The 20,565-nt window shown below is 29.5% G+C and overlaps 1 protein-coding gene across 1 annotated transcript in view; it reads right to left on the minus strand.

Annotated features, from left to right (window-relative positions):
- Positions 1 to 20,565, minus strand: part of cv-c (RhoGTPase activating protein) — a 382,780-nt gene that overhangs the window by 127,042 nt on the left and 235,173 nt on the right. The window lies entirely within an intron of this gene.

The following is a 20,565-nucleotide window of genomic DNA, read 5'->3' on the forward strand; positions in this document are numbered from 1 at the left end:
TACATTTGTAACGGTTGATTTGGCAACTTTTAGCGATTTTGCCAGCTTTGCGTGCGAGTAGCTCGGATTTTCGCGATGCACGAGCAAAATTTTGATACGCTGCTCTTCTTGCTTGGGCGGCATTTTGACAACTGAAGAGTGAATTCCAAAATCAAAATAGGAGCAACATTCTACACACACACACCTTCAAAATGAGGGGTGTTCAGGTTTTTTAAATGCAAAATTGAAAGAAATACGTCAAGTTTCTATTGACCAAATTTTGACCGTATCACCCTTTAATTCACATCCAAAACACTGAATTCGAATCACATCTAAAGATGTGATGCATATTCAGTGCAACGGTTGTTGAAATAGTGGATATTCTGCGCCAATTTTGCACCACTTCCGGATCCAAAGAGAAAATTTTAACTACTTTTTTTGGCGACGCTTTTTATGCTGGATAATTAGGCATAGTTTTATTGGAATAAAACCATTTTATTTTAATTTTATTCAATTCAATTTCGCTCTCTAATTAAATTAAATTTAATGTTATTTATAAATCAGATTAATCTAAGTGAAATAAAAGTTGACTAATTTTGCGACTTAATGAAATTTGGTTTTAATTATTATATCTACCTTACTTTATGTAGTGGTATTTAATAGATTTTTTTTTTTTTAATTTGATTAATGCTTATGCAACTTAAGGATATATAATTTTGTTTTTGTTTTTAGTTAATTTAGCTTTGCTTAATTTGATTAAAATATCCTTATTTTCATTTTATTAAATTCAATTCAAAATTATATATATTAAAAAAAATATATAATTAGGCAAAAATATATATAGTAATTAGGCATAGTTTTATTGGAACAAAACCATTTTATTTTAATTTTATTCAATTCAATTTCGCTCACTAATTAAATTAAATGTAATGTTATTTATAAATTAGAATAATCTAAGTGAAATAAAAGTTGACTAATTTTTAACTTAATGAAATTTGGTTTTAATTATTATATATCTGCTTTACTTTATTTAGTGGAATTTAATAGATTTTTTTTAATTTTATTAATGCTTATGCAACTTAAGGATATATAATTTTATTTTTGTTTTTAGTTAATTTAGCTTTGCTTAATTTGATTAAAATATCCTTACTTTCATTTTATTAAATTCAATTCAAAATTATATATACTAAAAAAATTGAATTTTAATTAACTTTTTTTATTTTAATTACTTTAATTCAATTTACTATTTATTTCTATTTGTTCTTTATTAAATTTATTTTATTTTTTAATTTTTTATTAAATTATTAATTTAATTTTTTTATTAAATTAAATTTAGCTTAAATTCTAAATTTTTTATAATTAATTTTATTTTTTATTTCATTCAATTTATTTAATGCAATTTACTATCTATTTCTATTTGTTCTTTATTAAATTTATTTTTTTCTATTTGTTAATTTTTTATTAAATTATTAATTTAATTTTTTTTTTATTAAATTAAATTTCGCTTAAATTTTTAATTCAATTTAATTTTTTAATTCAATTTATTTAATGCAATTTACTATCTATTTCTATTTGTTCTTTATTATTTTTTTTTTTATTTTTTAATTTTATATTAAATTATTAATTTAATTTTTTTATTAAATTAAATTTCGCTTAAATTTTTGATTTTTTATAATTAATTTTATTTTTTTATTTCATTCAATTTATTTAATGCAATTTACTTCCTTTTATAATTTAATTTGTAGTCGATTAATTGTAACAATGCAATTTAATTTAAATTTTATTCAACATGAATTTCATTTCAGTTAACCTAATAAAAACGAGTTAACTTTATATAAGTATTTTGGTATAGTTTTATTTTAATAAAGCAATTGTACTTTAAATTTATTCAATTTAATTTAATTTACATCGTCCTTTCTTGAATTTACTTGTTGATTTTAACTAACTTGTTTTAAAGAAAATATTTCCAATTAAAAATTTATTTATTAAGTTGAAAATGTAGTCAGTTAAAAAAATAATTGATTTACCCCCATTTCCATAAAGCTCCGTTAGTGTTCCGTTAACTAACCAACTTTTAAACCGTATTATAGACGAAGCTGTCATCTTGCCTTTATATTCCATAGGTTAGGAACTTAAATGACGAAAATTTTTCAGTTAAAGATAACCGGAGAGATGATATTTGCAATTTACTTTCTGTTAACTGACAGTTAAAGCCTAACGGTGCTACATGAAAATGACCGTTAATTAACTTTTTTAATTCAAAACAAAAAATCAGTTAAGAAAATATTTGAAATTTTTTAGGTTTTTAATTAAAACATTAAATATCCTACTAAATATTTTAATTAAATAAATAAAATATATTTCCAAATAAAAATATAATTGAAAATTTTTTTCAATGACACGTTATATCATCTAAAGAATATAATATAGAAAAAATAATTATATACAAATAAATAAAAATCCAACAAATAATTGATTGCCTCAATTAAAAAAATAATTAAGGTTTGTGACCAAAATGAAATATATTTTTAAATCAATTAATTTATTATATGGTGCCACGTGTGGGATAAGGTGTGAGGCTATAGAGGCCATAAAACAGTAACTTTGCGATTTCATTATATAAAATTTCATGGATGGTCCCGTAAGCATGGTCGTGAGGGCTATTTGCATGATAGTGTTTAAAAAAATCCCATATTTTTTCTCTTTGAAAATTAAGATTACAACTCATATTGGAAACTCCATTTATTCATTGCATAGGAAGTAAGCATACACTTCGACCAAATCTTTCACCTTACTGAACATCACCGAGAACATTTTGGGATTTCTTGATTCTTTACTTTTCCTGGTTTTTGTCTCAAAATTCATTTTCTTTTCAATACCTATGATGTGTTAAATACGCAATTGTACACACTGTAGCCGTCCATCGGGGGGCATGTCGGCAATTCTTTGCTGACCAATTTATTCGCATTTTAGCTTGACAATGACCAACCGTGGTGCAAGTCTGTGATCATGCTTGGGCATTGTCAGTCTCATTGCTTTGGTCGCTTGCTGGTCACGCATGCGCGTCCGTCACTGATAATAATTATCAAATCAAAACACTTAAACTGTCGGTAAGCCCACCGTTTAAATGTAAAAATGTATTCCTTCGGGAATATCGGACAGATATTGGAGAAAAAAACACAAAACCCTTAAGGAGGAAATATAACAAAAGCAATGAGAGAAAAACTCGTTATATTTTTTGTGTTGGGTAGGAGATCAGAATATGTTGCTGAATTTTCGCCTTGTTTCTGTTTTGGTATATATTTTTTTTTTTGTTTTGTAAAAGTTCTTCGATACCCTTTGTGTAAATATAGGTTACTGCTGCTAACAACGAGTAAATGTTCTTTTAAAAGCCGGCTGGCTTGGCAGTAGTTATGGTTTTTTGGGTTCTCTAAAAATGAACTACTTTTTGTGTTATAACATTTCAATGATAAATAAGAAAGTTCTGGTGGTCTGGTGATTGAAAAGATATCTTGTTTCTTATAGAAAGGAAGAAAAAAACAACACTTTTGAAATTATCCCTTGAGGCTTGTGGACAGGAATGTCGTTAGTATTATCTTTAAAGATAGCGATGAAATGCAATAAATAAGATAGATATTTTGAAACTTTTCAAATGTGGATTTTTAAGAAACTTCATAATTAAATGCTTTTAATGGAATGTTTATAACTATGACTATAACAGGGCCCTATTGGGAGAATTTTAAATAAAAATTTTTCAATAAAACCAGAATTAATGTATGGACTTCACCTCATATTGTGAATCTCATGTAATGACCAAAAGCGACCATCATCTGTAATTTACTAAAATTGTTCAAAAAAAAGTCCCACAAAACTCAACTGCATAACCATCCAATAGTAATTAAGATGTCACCTTTGTCCAAAGTGAATATTGTGGTAACTAAATCCTCTTGAAAAGCTGTTACCACCTAATGGGGATAACTTAATATACCAACTCTGGATGGTTACGCTTGATATCATCAAAATCGAAAAAAAGAAAAAAAAAAGGCAAAATTACTCAAATGTTCCAAAGCAAGTGAAGCTTGAACACGAATATGTAAAACTATACAACACGCATAAAACACGAGCTTCATTAAGGCAATACATCAACACTCCACAGCTGGTCATCAAGTCGAGCAGAAAAATAATAAACGAAAAAAAAACGAAAACTACGACTAAAACATTGCAAATAATTTTAAAGAAAGCGAATTAAAGCAGTAAGCAAAAGGTGCATGTGAATTCCAAAGCGAAACCATAATAAATATACTTTAAATCAGATCACTTTCTTATAATAAAACAATAACAAAAAAACTAAATTTAAGCAGAGAAAAAAGAAATTGGAATAAAAAGAAATGCTCCCTAACAAAAAAAAAAAAAAGATGTACAACAAAGCCTGCTCTCGATAAACACATTTTGATTTTAACGATGATCATTTGTTAACAGAATCGAGAACATGCCATGGATCAAATTCTCTTTCGGTATATGTTGAGAATTTATGTGTACACCCAGAAAATTAATTAGTGTAATAAAATTCTACAGTAGACTCACTATAAAATCTACGACCTTCAATGTGGTAGGTTTAGATAAGAGTCATAATACAATTCAAAATTCTTTGGTTTGGCACTTAAGAATTAATTGGGGAAGAGAGGAATGTCTTTAAAAAATTAGTTTAGTGGCATTAAAGAATTTCAAGAAGTAAAAGGTACGTAAGGAAATAAAAACTCAGTTCCTGCGAGCCCGTTACAACGAAATAAAAACTCAGTTCCTGCGTGCCCGTTAAAACGAAATAAAAACTCAGTTCCTGCGAGCCCGTTTTAGTATTTAAGAGCTGTTTTAGTATTTAAGGGCACTCCCAGCAGAGTTACCAAAAAAATAGCATTCGCGTTCAAAATAGTGGCATAAAAAGTGCCACACTCATTGCCAAAAAATATGGCGTTTAAACTGGCACACTTCTACATATAGAACAAGTGACAATTCTACAATAACCATTTCCAATTTAGATGCTTACTATTCTAACAATTGGAATTTAATATTCAGAAAATTAATTTTTATAAAATATAAAAAATTGTCTTTGCATATATTTGGGAGGTAATTGTGTCCAATGCAAACACTTGGTAAAAAAAAGAGGAATCACTCACAAATGTATTATTTGACTATAAACACGGATCATTTTTGAAAATTTAACAAAATTTGGTATCAAAATTTACAAAAACAAATATTACAGTATCAAAGAAATTAAGTAAAAAGTGCCACAGTATGTCAAAAATGTAAAAAGTATGAAATTTAATAGCACAACGACTAACTTTTTATCTAATCTAGAAAATTTTCTTTGCATACTTTTAGGAAGTACTCATGCCCAATGAAAACATTTGGCAAAAAACAGGAATCACTCACAAATTTAATATTCGACTATAAAACACCGATAATTTGTGCAATTTTAACCGGATTCGGTATCGGTAAAATATTACAAAAGGGGCACAAAAATGTAAAAAATATGAAATTTAATGGCACAAAAGTATCACCACTTGAACAAAGTGGCACCACGGTAAAACTGATTCCCAGAAACCGTAAGCAGTGCACTGGCTCTGAAAATGTAGAAGACTGATCAAAATCGACAACCTGTAAAAAGGTGAAACGATCACAGGGCTGTTCTAATTGGATGTGCCAAAAATCACAGAATAAAACCGATCATTCTGATGAAAAAATCGAAAGGAGGCTTTGAACTAAATTGAAAATTTCTTTTCCCTATTTTTATAATGACAACCCATCTAAAAATCTATGCGTTGTTAGTATAACTTTATAACATTCTGTCTTATATTTTTATATTTTTTACATATTTGTGTCACCTTTTTGGCGTGTTGTGTTACTTTTTCATTAATTCATTTTATACGGTAATATGTTTTTGTATTGTTCCAATATTCTAATACTATATTTGTCGGAACATGTTGCCTTCACATTTTAGTGTTTTCAAGCGGACACCTGTATCACCCAAAAGTATGCAATAAAAATATGTAACAAGAAAACTGAGTAAAATATTTGTGATTTTCGATTAAATTGAGTAAAACATTATTATTAATATAATTTATATATAATTTGAAATCTGTGAATTGTAAATTCTATAGACAATTCTATATTCTACAGAATCTGTGTAACTAACACAGAACGAATCTTTTTTTCAAAAGCTGGAGTTTCTCTGGGTTTAAATATAGCGAGTGCAAAAAGTCAAATTTCCATCTTTTAATGTATTGCAATATTTTGTTGAATTTTTATACGAAATTGTTTTCCTCACAGTGTAAAGCATAAAACCAGAATTGAGTGCGTCGTAAGAACCTTCGGCGTTATTCTTCGACGTTCTTATATTGTCACATATTTTCTTACGCAAGTCCTCACAGTATGATCCTTCCCGAAAAAACAACTATCATCATTTATCGACCATCATTAAAGTGTTGTCCATGGCCCAAAGAAATTGTCCACCACGGAAGGTTTTAGGGTTAGTATTACGCTTGATTCTGCTTTGGGATTGTTTTTGGTTTTTTTTTTGTTTTTGTCTTGTGGTTATATGTTTTATTGCACGCGCTACGCATTGTAATATATAATGACCTAATTTTTGTTTTACTTTTTTTCTGGATTGTTGTATCCAGCGGTAAATTTTATTTTTGTTTTCATGTGGTGCACCAAAAAATTGTTTGGTTTACCTTTTTGGGTTTGGCGATGAAACAGATGTTTTATTGCTGGTTATTTTCTGGACACTACCACCACAGGAGAAAGGGTCAATGTTGACAAATATTGGGGCAGTTTAGGTAAGACCAAAAGTGCATAGTGGTTTTGTTAGGGATAACAATAAACGGCTCTGATCGGGTTTTTTTCATGGCAAATTTTAGGTTATTCGTTGGTTACTCCCCACAGAGTCGTCTCTTTAGCATTCACTAGAAGGCAAACATGTGTCGTTTTTAAGGTTGTGCAAATTTAGTTAAGTTAAAGTGGCAGCCCGATTTGATTTAGGCTCACTTAGACAAGTCAGTCCAAATTTAGTAGAAAACTTGCCACTTTTTTGTACCTCGAAATTCAACAGATTTTGCAGTTTTGTGCCTCTTTTTGTTATGTTGTGCCACTTTTTAAGAAACACTTTTTGGCTTTAATATTTTGTATACATTTTGCCTTCAATTCTCTTTAAGATGTAATGGGAGCACGGTTGCTAAAGTTGGTAGATTTCTACCAAAAATGGTACTTTTTTATTAGATTGGTAGAATTCTTGATATTTTGGTAGATTATACAAAATATTCTTCTCTAAGGGGAGCCTACAACTGTGGTATTATTTTACCATAGTAGATCTCAGGGAAATGTAATAAGGGAGAAATTCACCACTGTGGTATCACAATGGACTGAATAGTCTCAGTAAGCCTGAAATATCGGGCTGCCACTATACCTAACCCAACGTACTTCAAATTTCTATCAAAATAAAATTTTGAAAAAATTTTCTGTAGAAATAAAATTTTGAAAAAAATGTCTATAGAAATAAAATTTTGAAAAAAATTTCTATAGAAATAAAATTTTGACAAAATTTTCTATACAAAAAAAAATTTTGACAAAATTTGCTATAAACATAAAATTTTGACAAAATTTTCTATAGAAATGAAATTTTGATAAAATTTTCTATAGAAATGAAATTTTGACAAAATTTTCTATAAAAATAAAATTTTGGAAAAATTTTCTATAGAATAAAATATTGACAAAATTTTCTACAGAAATAAAATTTTGCCAAAATTTTCTGTAGAAATAAAATTTTGACAAAATTTTCTATAGAAATAAAATTTTGACAAAATTATCTATAGAAATAAAATTTTGACAAAAATTTCTATAGAAATAAAATTTTGACAAAATTTTCTATAGAAATAAAATTTTGACAAAATTTTCTATAGAAATAAAATTTTGAAAAAATTTTCTATAGAAATAAAATTTTGAAAAAAATTGTCTATAGAAATAAAATTTTGACAAAATTTTCTATAGAAATAAAATTTTGACAACATTTTCTATAGAAATAAAATGTTGACAAATTTTGCTATAGAAATAAAATTTTGAGAAAATTTTCTATAGAAATAAACAAACAAAATTTTCTATAGAAATAAAATTTTTTTAAATTTTTCTATAGAAACAAAATTTTGACACAATTTTCTATAGACGCAAACTTTTGTCAAATTTTCTATAAAAATAAAATTTTGACAAAATTTTCTACATAAATAAAATTTTGCCAAAATTTTCTGTAGAAATAAAATTTTGACAAAATTTTTAGAATAAAATTTTGACAAAATTTTCTATAGAATAAAATTTTGACAAAATTATCTATAGAAATAAAATTTTGACAAAATTATCTATAGAAATAAAATTTTGACAAAATTGTCTATAGAAATAAAAGTTTGCCAAAATTTTCAATAGAAATAAAATTTTGACAAAATTTTCTATAGAAATAAAATTTTGACAAAATTTTCTATAAAAATAAAATTTTGAAAAATTTTCTGTAGAAATAAAATTTTGACAAAATTTTCTATAGAAATAAAATTTTGACAAAATTTTCTATAGAAATAAAATGTTGACAAAATTTTCTATAGAAATAAAATTTTGACAAAATTTTCTATAAAAATAAAATTTTGACAAAATTTTCTATAAAAATAAAGTTTTGGCAAAATTTTCTATAGAATAAAATACTGACAAAGTTTTGACAAATTTTTCTGTAGAAATAAAATTTTGACAAAATTTTCTATAAAATTTAAATTGTGACAAAATTTTTTATAAAAATAAAATTTTGACAAAATTTTCTATAAAAATAAAATTTTTACAAAATTTTCTATAAAAATAAAATTTTGACAAAATTTTCTATAAAAATAAAATTTTGACAAAATTTTCTATAAAAATAAAATTTTGACAAAATTTTCTATAAAAATAAAATTTTGACAAAATTTTCTGTAGAAATAAAATTTTGAAAAAATTTTCTATCGAAATAAAATTGTGACGACATTTTCTATAGAAATAAAATTTTGACAAAATTTTCTATAGAAATAAAATTTTGAAAAAATTTTCTATAGAAATAAAATTTTGAAAAAATGTTCTATAGAAATAAAATTTTGACAAAATTTTCTATAGAAATAAAATTTTGACAAAATTTTCTATAGAAATAAAATGTTGACAAATTTTTCTATAGAAATAAAATTTTGACAAAATTTTCTATAAAACTAAAATTTTGACGAAATTGTCTATAAATTTCTTATCTTTAAAAATTTTAATTTAAAATTTTTTTAATTCTAATATGTGTCAACGGTGAATGGGGGCCCTAGCAAAAGCACGCCTGAATGCATACAGTTAATTTTCAATACTAACAGCGGTTTATAGATTGAAGATATAACTATAGTTATGTTAAAGAAACAGAGCTAGCAAAGCATTGTTTTGCTATACGAACTGGTAGAGCATTGTCTTCAAAAAAATTTGATTGGCGACTTGGGTGGCATATTTATAAAGAAATTTAAAAATACATTAAATTTTTGCAAAAATAATGAGTAGAAGTTTGATTAGAAATACGAGAAGATTTTTTCGGCTACTCAATATAATTTCCAATAATAATTGAAATTTGCAAAAATTGGACGTTTTCTTAAACTAGATTCGAGATCACAACCTACAAGTCTCCAAAACCCACAATATTAGTTCCATTATTCATAATTAAATTAATTACTCCTTTCACTTTTAAGATTTTCCTAAATCATAGATTTAATATTTATTTTTCATCATATCTCTCTAAAAGACTGTACAAATTACCCACCGCCATAAGATTATTTGCATAATCTAAATAATTTTTTTCCTAATAAAAGCTAACTACTGCCCCCCTTTTGCTAGTTATACGAATAAAAAGAAAGGTGATGTTTGTTGTATGATGATGGTGAACATATAAATGTTTACTCATTGCCATATATTTTCGACCTGAATACCCATTTAAGACAACTGCATCAAGATTAAAGTTGCAGCTACCAAAATGTTCCAAACCAAAGTTTCGGAGGTTTTCTTTTCATTTGGGATCATATGGTATCATATCTAAACTAAATATGTAAGAAAAATGGAATGGAGGGAAAAAAACAACGTAAACAATTTATGCTACTGTAATGATGCTAGGCTATCTAATTCAAGATTTTGTTAATATTACTGTCTGTCTATTTGTCTGAAAGTCTGTCTATGTTTGCAGCGAACATGTAAATGATGTGTTGACAGTGTACATTGTTTGTTCAACTCTTTATGTTATGGTGCTACAACCAGGGCATCGAATATATTCCCTCTTTGCTTGAAAAAAAAACAACAAAAAAGAAAACGAAAAATAAACTATTTATAGGAGAATAGTTAAATAAATTAAAGATATTTTTGTGTAAATACTTTTTATCTCAAGCAAATGTGAGCAATAATAATATTGTATGGTGCATTACACGAAAAGAAAAAACTACCTATGGAAATGAATTAGTTTCAAAATTTGATGGTAATAATTTTTGTAGAATATATCTCAAGAGATTTGCAATTAAAAAGTTTAAATTATGCGATTTCTAATTGAATAACCAAAACTAAGTTTTTATATTTTGTTTATTTTTAGCAAAATAAAAAATTTCTTAGAGTGTATATTTGTCGATGGCATTGTTGGCATTTCAAAATGCAACTTTTTTGGGTGTCTGTCTATATTTGCTGTAGTACAAAGCGCCTATTCTCCAGTTTTCTGTTTTCGATTTTCAAAAGTTTATTTTTATGATATTAAACTCTTGACCTGTTATATGTTTTGTGGCATTTTCTCCTTTTGGGTTATTTCATTAAATTTTATATGGTAGGTACGAAATGTTAGCTTTTGCATATCACACTTTGGAATATATAAGAGAGACTATGAACAGAATACAGTGGATTGAAAACGAAGGTATTTGTTAAACACTAAACACAAAATTACATTAAGTTCGTTAATATGAAATAAAATCAAATAAAATTAAATCAAATTTATTTATATAAAATTTTCTGATAGTTTTCTATGAAAAAACATCCACTAAAACATTCCGAAATAAAATTGAACTAAAATAAATTACATTAAATTAAAATAAATTTAATTTAATTGGATTTAATTAAATTAAGTTAAGCTGATAAATTGTATTATATGAATTTAGTCGAAATTAGTTAATATAAACTAAAATTAGTAAATTCTAATTTAAGTATAATAAATTAAAATTTATTAAGATAAATTAAATAAAGATATATAATATCGAATTAAATTAAGTTCAAATATAATACATTCAACAATTGGACTGTAGACAATTAATTATAATTATTAAATTACGTAATAATAAAATAAATTAAATTTAATCTAAATCTATTAATATTTTGCTACGAAAAATTAAGACGATAATTCTTTCTCCCAGATCAACGAGAGCATTCCGAAATAAAACTGAACTAAATTATATTACATTAAATTAAAATAAATTAAATTTAATTGGATCTAATTAAAGTTCAATAAGATTACATGATATCAAAATAAATTAAATTAATTTCAAATACATTTTATTCAGATTATACTATATTGGAATATATATAATTAATTATATATTCAATTATTGAATTATATTAAATTAAACTTAACTAAATTATATTACATTAAATTAAAATAAATTCAATTCAATTTAATTATATATATATATATATATATATATATATATATATATATATATATATATATATATATATATATATATATATATATATATATATATATATATATATATATATATATATATATATATATATATATATATATATATATATATATATATATATATATATATAATTAAATTGAATTGAATTGAATTTATTTTAATTTAATGTAATATAATTTAGTTAAGTTTAATTTAATATAATTTAATAATTGAATATATAATTAATTATATATATTCCAATATAGTATAATCTGAATAAAATGTATATGAAATTAATTTAATTTATTTTGATATCATGTAATCTTATTGAACTTTAATTAGATCCAATTAAATTTAATTTAATTTCTTAAGGGTATAGAAATTCAAATTTTCATACGATTTTCCTGACATTTGGAATATGGCATGCTAACATTTGCACCGTGGTGCAATGGTTAGCATGCACGCCTTGCATACACAAGGTCGTGGGTTCGATTCCTGCTACGACCGAACACCAAAAAGTTTTTCGGTGGTGGATTATCCCACCTCAGTAATGCTGGTGACAAAATGTAATTTTTTCGGAATATTCTTAACCCTCTAATGCCCCAATTTTTGCCAGCTGATTAAATTTTCAATGTTAACGATACAAAAGCAAGAGAACTAAGCAAGAAAAATTTATACGGTAAAATTCAGCATATGCTGCAAAGCCTCTTGAATAGTTTCAAATAAGTTTTCTTTTTATATTGCCCATTTGTTTTTTGTCTTAATGTGTCTTTTACTAAAAGTTTCCTTATTAAATAAATGGGCATTAGAGGGTTAATTTATTTCACTGTCCCTATTTTTGAGAGTATGTTATTTTTCTTTATTTCATAACTCATATATTATATCATATATTATATATATATTATTATCACATTTTGTTGACATTGTTGAAAGTTGGTAATACTCGTATTTATCGTTTATAATATAAGTGTTCTAAACATTAATTATATGTCAAATTAACTAGAGTGCATATAAAATGCAAAGCACCATATAATGTACTTTAAAATATTATCATTAAAAGGTACACAAAAATTAATTTCTTCATTTTAATAAAAATTCTTATCTGCCAGTGTATTCTTAAACCAAATAATTGGTCCCCATAGCACCAATTCTTCTTCTTTGGTTCCAAGGACGAAGTTTGTGGACTTTTATAGTCCTTATCATTTCGGAAAATTTTTATCAAAATTATTTCATATAAATATTTCGTAAAGACCGGTATCATGCTTGATGGGCAAATAAACATTTCCCGAGATTCCTACTGTCCCTATCTACTATCGATTGAAACCACAGCGCAAAAACGATGATGTGGTAGAAAAAAACACATTTTCCTATTTTTATTTAAGTAGCACCCAACCTTCCTATATATTCTCTTGAAATTTTAAGTAAATGGTAGTTTTGAAGGGAAAAGAATAAATTTCTGAAATGTCTACTAACCTTATCTACTATCAAGCGAAATCCTATTCCAAAGTAATGAGTAATAACAATATAATATTTACTTTGTATTTACAGATTTCCTACAATGTCATTACTCTAAAACTTTTGTGACATATATAATTGGTAAGTTTTCAATTGAAATTTGAATACGTTTCAAATCATGATAAAAATCCAATCACTACTATAATCATAGCCCCTGCTTTTGTGTTTTGGGGTAAACATGAAATAGTCCCCCTGCAAAACAAAAAACGAAAAAAAAAACCAGAACCAATACTGCAAACAATGAACACATAAATTTATTTTATAAATAATTATAACACTTTAACAACACTTTGTCATGACATTGTTCCGCAAGAAAGCAGAAGTAAATTCAAAGAATATCAGACAACCTAATGCTGCGGCCGGCACGTATGCGGAACGTCGTATTACCATCTTGTGGTATTGCCAAGTCGAGCAATGGGCCACAGAAACCGTGCATCAGCAATATAAATCTGCATTGGTTTTTCTTGTTAGTTTTGTTTTTTTTATTTTTCATTTGCCATGACGTTGTTGAATGGTTATTGTCGTTGCTGCTTTAGAGCAACAAGTTGATCTAATCTTACAAAAAAATAATTTAATGCTCATACAATACTGTATCCAAAAGCATATCCATTCGGCCAGGGAGCCGCGACACATATGTAGACAATATGCTTAACTTTGGCGGAATAGTATAGTCACCCAACACCGCCACCACCATGAAGCATAAGGAGTCACATGGTTCGCCGCTATAAAGGCCTGATGCTAACATATTCACACCATTATCGAATCTCCAACTAAGTTGCCGCCACCACCACCACCATTGAGAAGTAGAGTAGATGTTGAGTGGTTGAGATCACCTAAAAAAAGCGCCAATCCAAAGGATGTGATAATAGTCGCTGTTTTAGTTTTTTTTTTTCATTTTAATTTTTTTCTACTCCCCAAATAATGTATGACATTGCAATGTAATATGTTTCATTTCAAAAGCATACCATTTGGCATTAATGCTCTACAAACCAATAAATGTCGTTCATATAAGTCATAAGGACAGACGGAACGAATGCGGAGACATTCGCATTGCCATATAGTTCGCTTTGGTCTTCCTTGCAAAGAAGTGCCAAGTTGTGGTAGTTGATTTCATAAAAACAAAGATTGTCCCCAAAGTGAAATATAAGTTGCAACTTTTTGCCTCCGGAGGACACTGTGAAACAGGTACAAACTATATTGGAAATCTTGAATGACTCATGCTTACGATTTCTAGTTCGATTGTCTTGAAGTTGGAAGTGATTGAAAATTTCTTATAAAATTTTAAAATTTTCAATAAATACGAGGGAAGATCCAACATTAGAACTTTATTTAATTTTTTTTTTATAAACAATGTTGTTCTCCTTTAAAGTATATTTTCTTCAGTTAAGACAGAATTATCTTGATTTCCGTCCGACCGTTCAATATCTTTTATTTTCATTTAAACTTAGTTTGTATAAAAAATTAATAGTTTTTGGTTTAATTAATATACAAAAAATTTTCTCTTTAATTTAAATCAATTTTAATTTTGTTTGCTTGAATATAGATCATTTTCGGACTACTTTTTCAAGAGAATTTCAAGAGAAATGTATTATCGAAAAACAAGTGGAATAGCTTAGACAAAAAAAAACTATGTTTGCCTGATTAATTATTGCAACACTCTTTAGAGTGCAAATAGCTAATATGGATGATCATTGGGCGTTTTAATTTAGTTTAATTTTTAATTAACTATATCTAGTTGTTATTTGTAATTAATTTATTGTTCTATTTCTATATACCGTCTGAAGCCAATAAGGCATGGAAAGCATAGAATTAATTACTAGGCGGGACCGAATCTCATACATGGATTCGTACACAATCGCATTATTATACTGAAAGAAGAGTTTTCATTTCTTGGGAAGCTGGCAAATTGCAAAACTTGTCATAAATTCAGGTTTATTTGCTTTTAAAGAAATAAAGTATCTTCTATCTTAGCATGCCCGCCTTGCATACACAAGTTCGTGGGTTCGTTTCCTGCTTCGACGGAACACCAAAAAGTTTTTCAGCGGTGGATTACCCCACCACAGTAATGCTGGTGACATTTCATGAAAATTTTTTACAATTAAAATCTTATTTGATTTTTCAAAACTATTCAATTAAAAATTTAATTGAAATTTTTTAATTGAAACAAAAATCAATCACACAAATTAATAGTATCAATTAATTTTTTAATTGACTGTCAATTAATTTCAATTTAACATTTCAATTAAAAAATTAACTGGATCAATTAATTTTGTGATTGAATCAGAGTTTTTTTGTGTGTTGCGGCCCACTTGAGGTACTTGCGATAGTTCATTTTAATGGTTACAAACTAACAAAAGCATTTCGATCTATTGCATTCAAAAATAAAATTATTGCGTGGGATATGTGAATAAAATCAACCTTAAATAGTACCATCAGATTGGTAGTGTTGGGTAAGGTTAGATATTGTGGCTGTCCGTTATTTTATTCTAGGCTCACTTTGCTCACTTTTCATTATGATACCACAAGTGGCGAACTTCTCTTTTGTCAATGAGTGCTGCCCGATTCTATATTTAGCTCTATGACAAAGGATCTTTTTCATAGCTGAGTCCGAACGGCGTTTAACATTACGTTGCAACAAGTTAGAGTAGCTTTGAAACACTCATAAATGTGACCAGCATTACTGAGAGGGGATACTCTACTGTTGGCAAATTTGTTGGTGTTTGGTCGGAACTGGTGTTGAATCGATGCGGACATGCTAATCGTTACACCACAGTGCCTCCCTACTAGCAGTTTTGTATCGTGTGGACTAAACGTTAACAACACCGAAAATTGAAGGTCAAATTTGATCAAAATCCACGCCGCAGTGGTAGAAAACTTCCTCGTGAGCTGAATATAGTGCGAAAACGGACTAAAGCCATAAAGTTTCCGAAAATACAAGGGCTCACCGATGCACAAAAAAAGTTCAACTGGAAAGGTCAAAGGAGTAGCTTCGCTTAGACAAAAGTGACCAGTTACCGAATTTAGTTTTCTCATTTTCTCTCTTCTTTCAGTGTAACTCTTCAAGTTGAAAAAATTATCGGGTTTAATTGCCAAAGAAGTCAACTCAAAATTTAATACTTCGATTGGCCCCAAATCGCAAGCGCTGCCGTAGGTAATAGTGTACTAGAGGTTTTAGATTCATTGACCGTGGTATCAAAACAAATACATTATTGGGAAAATGTCCTAAAGACAGCGTTGTAGTACGGGCACACAAGTATTTCGGCCACAGACCATGAAAATACCAACAGGACTCAGCACTATCGCACTCACCACGCTTCAACCAAGAGTGGCTTAGAAAGGAGGTTCGTCTCGCTTCATTCCTACAACATAGTGACCAACAAAATCTCCAAATCTTAATCAGTTGAACTAATACATTGTGATCGAATCCCACTTTTATTTCTCGAACTCTCTTGGTTTTGTGTTTCGAAATCGAAAATGACATAAATTTTATATACTTTTTTAATTTTAAATTAGTACCGATAATCTACAGCAGACCCTATTTCTTTATATTTTTATAAGATCTGATATTAAAATTATTGGGGATTTTGTGAGGAATTCAAAAAGGGGATTGTTGGGAACTAAAGCGTCATAATTTGAAAAAAAAGAACCAGAAAAATACGGGCAACACTGGTGGGCATAAAACTGGCTTCCAAGCTGTAAAAATATTTCCCATCTTTAAAGACTTCCCTCGTTTATGTCGATTTTATATCGATTTGTGTTAAATTCCTCTTCTTTGATTTTCGTTTTTTTTTAATCAACTAAACTGTTGTAGGCTAAAATGACACTTTTGCAAAAAAATGCTGACAAAAACAGTTTTCTTTCGCAAAAGATTGCATAAAGGTTTCTCATTACCCTCCATGAAAAACCAAAATGATTTTTCGAGTAACTCTCTGGATTCCAGGCCAGTGAGACAAAACTGATATATATATATATATTTTGATGACCTGGTCTGGCTTGAGCAGTCATAGCATATAAGTGTTTTTGTTTTCTCCTCATGGAATACATGCTAATGCATTTTGCATATCAATTTATGAAATTATTCATGAAATAACCATAAATTCTTAATTTCCAAACGATATCTGTATAAAATGGGAGACTATGATCATGCTCTTAGCTCTGGAATGAATTACATAAAAAAAATGAAGTAGGTTAGTCGGTTGTTGTGGTGGCAATACCACATACATATCTCCATATGAAATGGTTAACATCATGGAAAATGTTTACGGGTAAAACGAAATGGATATCCAGAGGACTAGCTCTCATAGGTTACCAGCTAAGCTTTAGTTTATTTGCCCAAGTATTTATAGGTTTTCTGATTCATAAGTTTGTTTCTTGTCATGAGGTCGCCACAAAGGTTATGCTATGTGAACGCGAGGGATGCGGATGGGGGCGAGGGCTTTGCTTCTTTTGCATTCACATAGATATTGTCATCCATTGTTGGCAAACGTGAGATCAAACATATGTTAACATCTTAGAGCACATTATAATCCTAGGTCCTGGGTTTGCCATTGCTCGCTTCCATTGCCCCATAAATGAGGTAGTCAGAGTCTATCGATAGATAAAACTCCATATTGCATGATTTTATTATGTCTATCATAATCCCTTGCTGTGAACCAATTGTGTTTATGGATAAATTTGAAGAATTGCTTTATTATAATATTGACAATATTTATGAGTTAATCATAAAGGTTGTAGGGTAATCACTTATTTCATAGGAATTAACAACAGTGTGTCATGACATGTTTAGATGGGGTGGTGGTATGTAAGAGAGGCATCGGTGGTGCAAAAGGAAAAAAAGACAGAAATGTATTGATCAGTTTTATACGTGAACATCATTAAAGCTCTCAGGGAAGAATGATACCCATAGGTATCATAAAAACATTCAAAGTTAAACTTATTCAAGGCGTTGTGAATACGAGCCCTGAAAATTGAAAATTGGCCCCAAAACCTATATGGAATATGGAAATCACTCAATTTTAAGTTGTTGGAGCAGTAACTTTTGGTTCCGCTATTAGAGTAAATACCAATATTTCTAATAAAACTTAATTCCAATTTCCTTTTAGAGATGTGTGTTTGTTTTCACGTGGGGCCTATTTTCGGTTTCTGGGATAAGGCAATGATGTCAACCATATAATCTTATGTTCCGAATATCATTTTATTGCATGTGGTTTAGATTTTGGGTGCCAGGTCTTCGCCCAGGGTTTAATTATTTTTTCTATGGCTAGAGATACGAAAGAGATACAAGTGACCGGATGGGGTGTATGACTTTCTCCTATCCACAGAATCCAAAGTGAGGTAACGCGATTCCTACACCTATGTAAACCTGCACCTATGTCCACTGTCAAAAATGTGATAATGCGACTTTAAAGTGATATGAGTGAGTTTTGAGACTTTCCGCTATGGCCAGTGAATGTTACAACGTAAAAATTATTAGCAACACTCACGACATGATCATATCTTCTTACTGCATACTCGATAAGTCAGAACAGGCAATTAGCTTGTAAAGGTGCTGAAAATTTGGAAGAGGGTATGTCCTTGTAGGAAGAAGTTGACCATATTTCTCATCTCCAATTACATATTCTCTGAACGTCGGACGCTTATCAATCGAAAGAAAGCCATTTGGACCGGTTTCGGAGAACATACTTGTCTTCATGAAGCTCCCGTCCCCTCCCATGGTCATGTTACCCAATAGGTGTTCCAGGACATCACTAACGCAGCCGACGCTTGCTTCATACACGCTGGTCGAATTTCCGATGTGAGGTCCAATTCCCAGCAGAAGGGACAGAACTCGCAGAAGAGCATGATGAATGTCATCGTGCTAAACCTGTTAATCCTAGAATCGGGGAACTGAATCTAGAGATCAGTAAGAGAGTCAACGAGCACAAGCGGAACCTGAAACAATGTAACCTAGGCACAACACAGGTAAGTTGTGGTCAATAGGAAAAGCCCCACCGAAACTCGCTGCAAGTGATGATGGGAATTTAGTCAGCTCTGGCGACGTGACGATGATATACGCAAGGTTTTATAACAGCCAATTTATCGAGCATTCCGAGAATGATAGAGCGAAAAGGAGAGCCAACGATTAATGTCATCAGCAATGAAAAACCACAAGGTGTAGTGACCAATTTAAACCAAACTGCTAGAAATTTATGAATATCCGCTACCATATCCTCAGCCACGTTATTCACTATATGGACAACAGAAGTACGCATACAGTTGAATGTCAGAGACAATGGCCGGATAGTCCCGAATACAAAGAACCCATATTCTCGGGGTTACATTCAACAGTCTTTTAAGGTCATCTTCCCAAGTCGATTGCCAGGAGCACTTGGGGTGCGGAGGAAGAAACCTTGTTGACTACCTATAAGGCAATTGGCCGGCCAATAGTAAACTATGCAGCGCTAGTTTGGGCACCTCAGATGGGATAACATACAAACCTTTGGAATAACATATGGACCTGTCATAACTTTGCCCTTAGAACTGTGATAGAGTGTTTCCGTAGTACACCCTTGGATCATTTTTATGCGGAGACCAAGATAATTCCGAATACAAACTACCCAGATTCTCGGGGTTACATTCAACAGTCTTTTAAGGTCATCTTCCCAACTCGATGCCGGGAGCACTTGGGTTGCGGAGGAAGAAACCTTGTTGACTACCTATAAGGCAATTGGCCGGCCAATAGTAAACTATGCAGCGCCAGTTTGGGCACCTCAGATGGTATAACATACAAACCTTTGGAATAACATATGGACCTGCCATAACTTTGCCCTTAGAACTGTAATAGAGTGTCTTCGTAGTACACCCTTGGATCATTTTTATGCGGGGACCAAGATCCCCCATTACATGTTGTCAAATCAGTATCTCCTGGGTTGTTATCACAGTAAACCTCCAAGTCACCACCACCCTAGGAATATTAGGATTGATCTTCAACTTCTAGAGCACCAGATCCAAAGTTACAGAAGAGAGCATCTAGATCTAGATAAACATATTTGACAGGCCTAAGGAAACAAATTTTGTAAGTTCGTTGATTTGGTTCGATGATACCCAGTATTGCAGAAGGACTTAGATTTACCTAACAATATTTGATGTATCAAACACAAGGATTCGTGAGCAGATCCTATGGCGAGCATCGAGGTCCAGAATTCATATCTTGTTATCAGATGGGATAACATACCAACCTTTGGAATAACATATGGACCTGTCATAACTTTGCCCTTAGAACTGTGATAGAGTGTCTCCGTAGTACACCCTTGGATCATTTATATGCGGAGACCAAGATTATTCCGAATACAAACTACCC

This window comes from Haematobia irritans, chromosome 1 (genome assembly GCF_050003625.1).
Source record: "Haematobia irritans isolate KBUSLIRL chromosome 1, ASM5000362v1, whole genome shotgun sequence".
Classification (NCBI taxonomy): Eukaryota; Metazoa; Arthropoda; class Insecta; order Diptera; family Muscidae; genus Haematobia; species Haematobia irritans.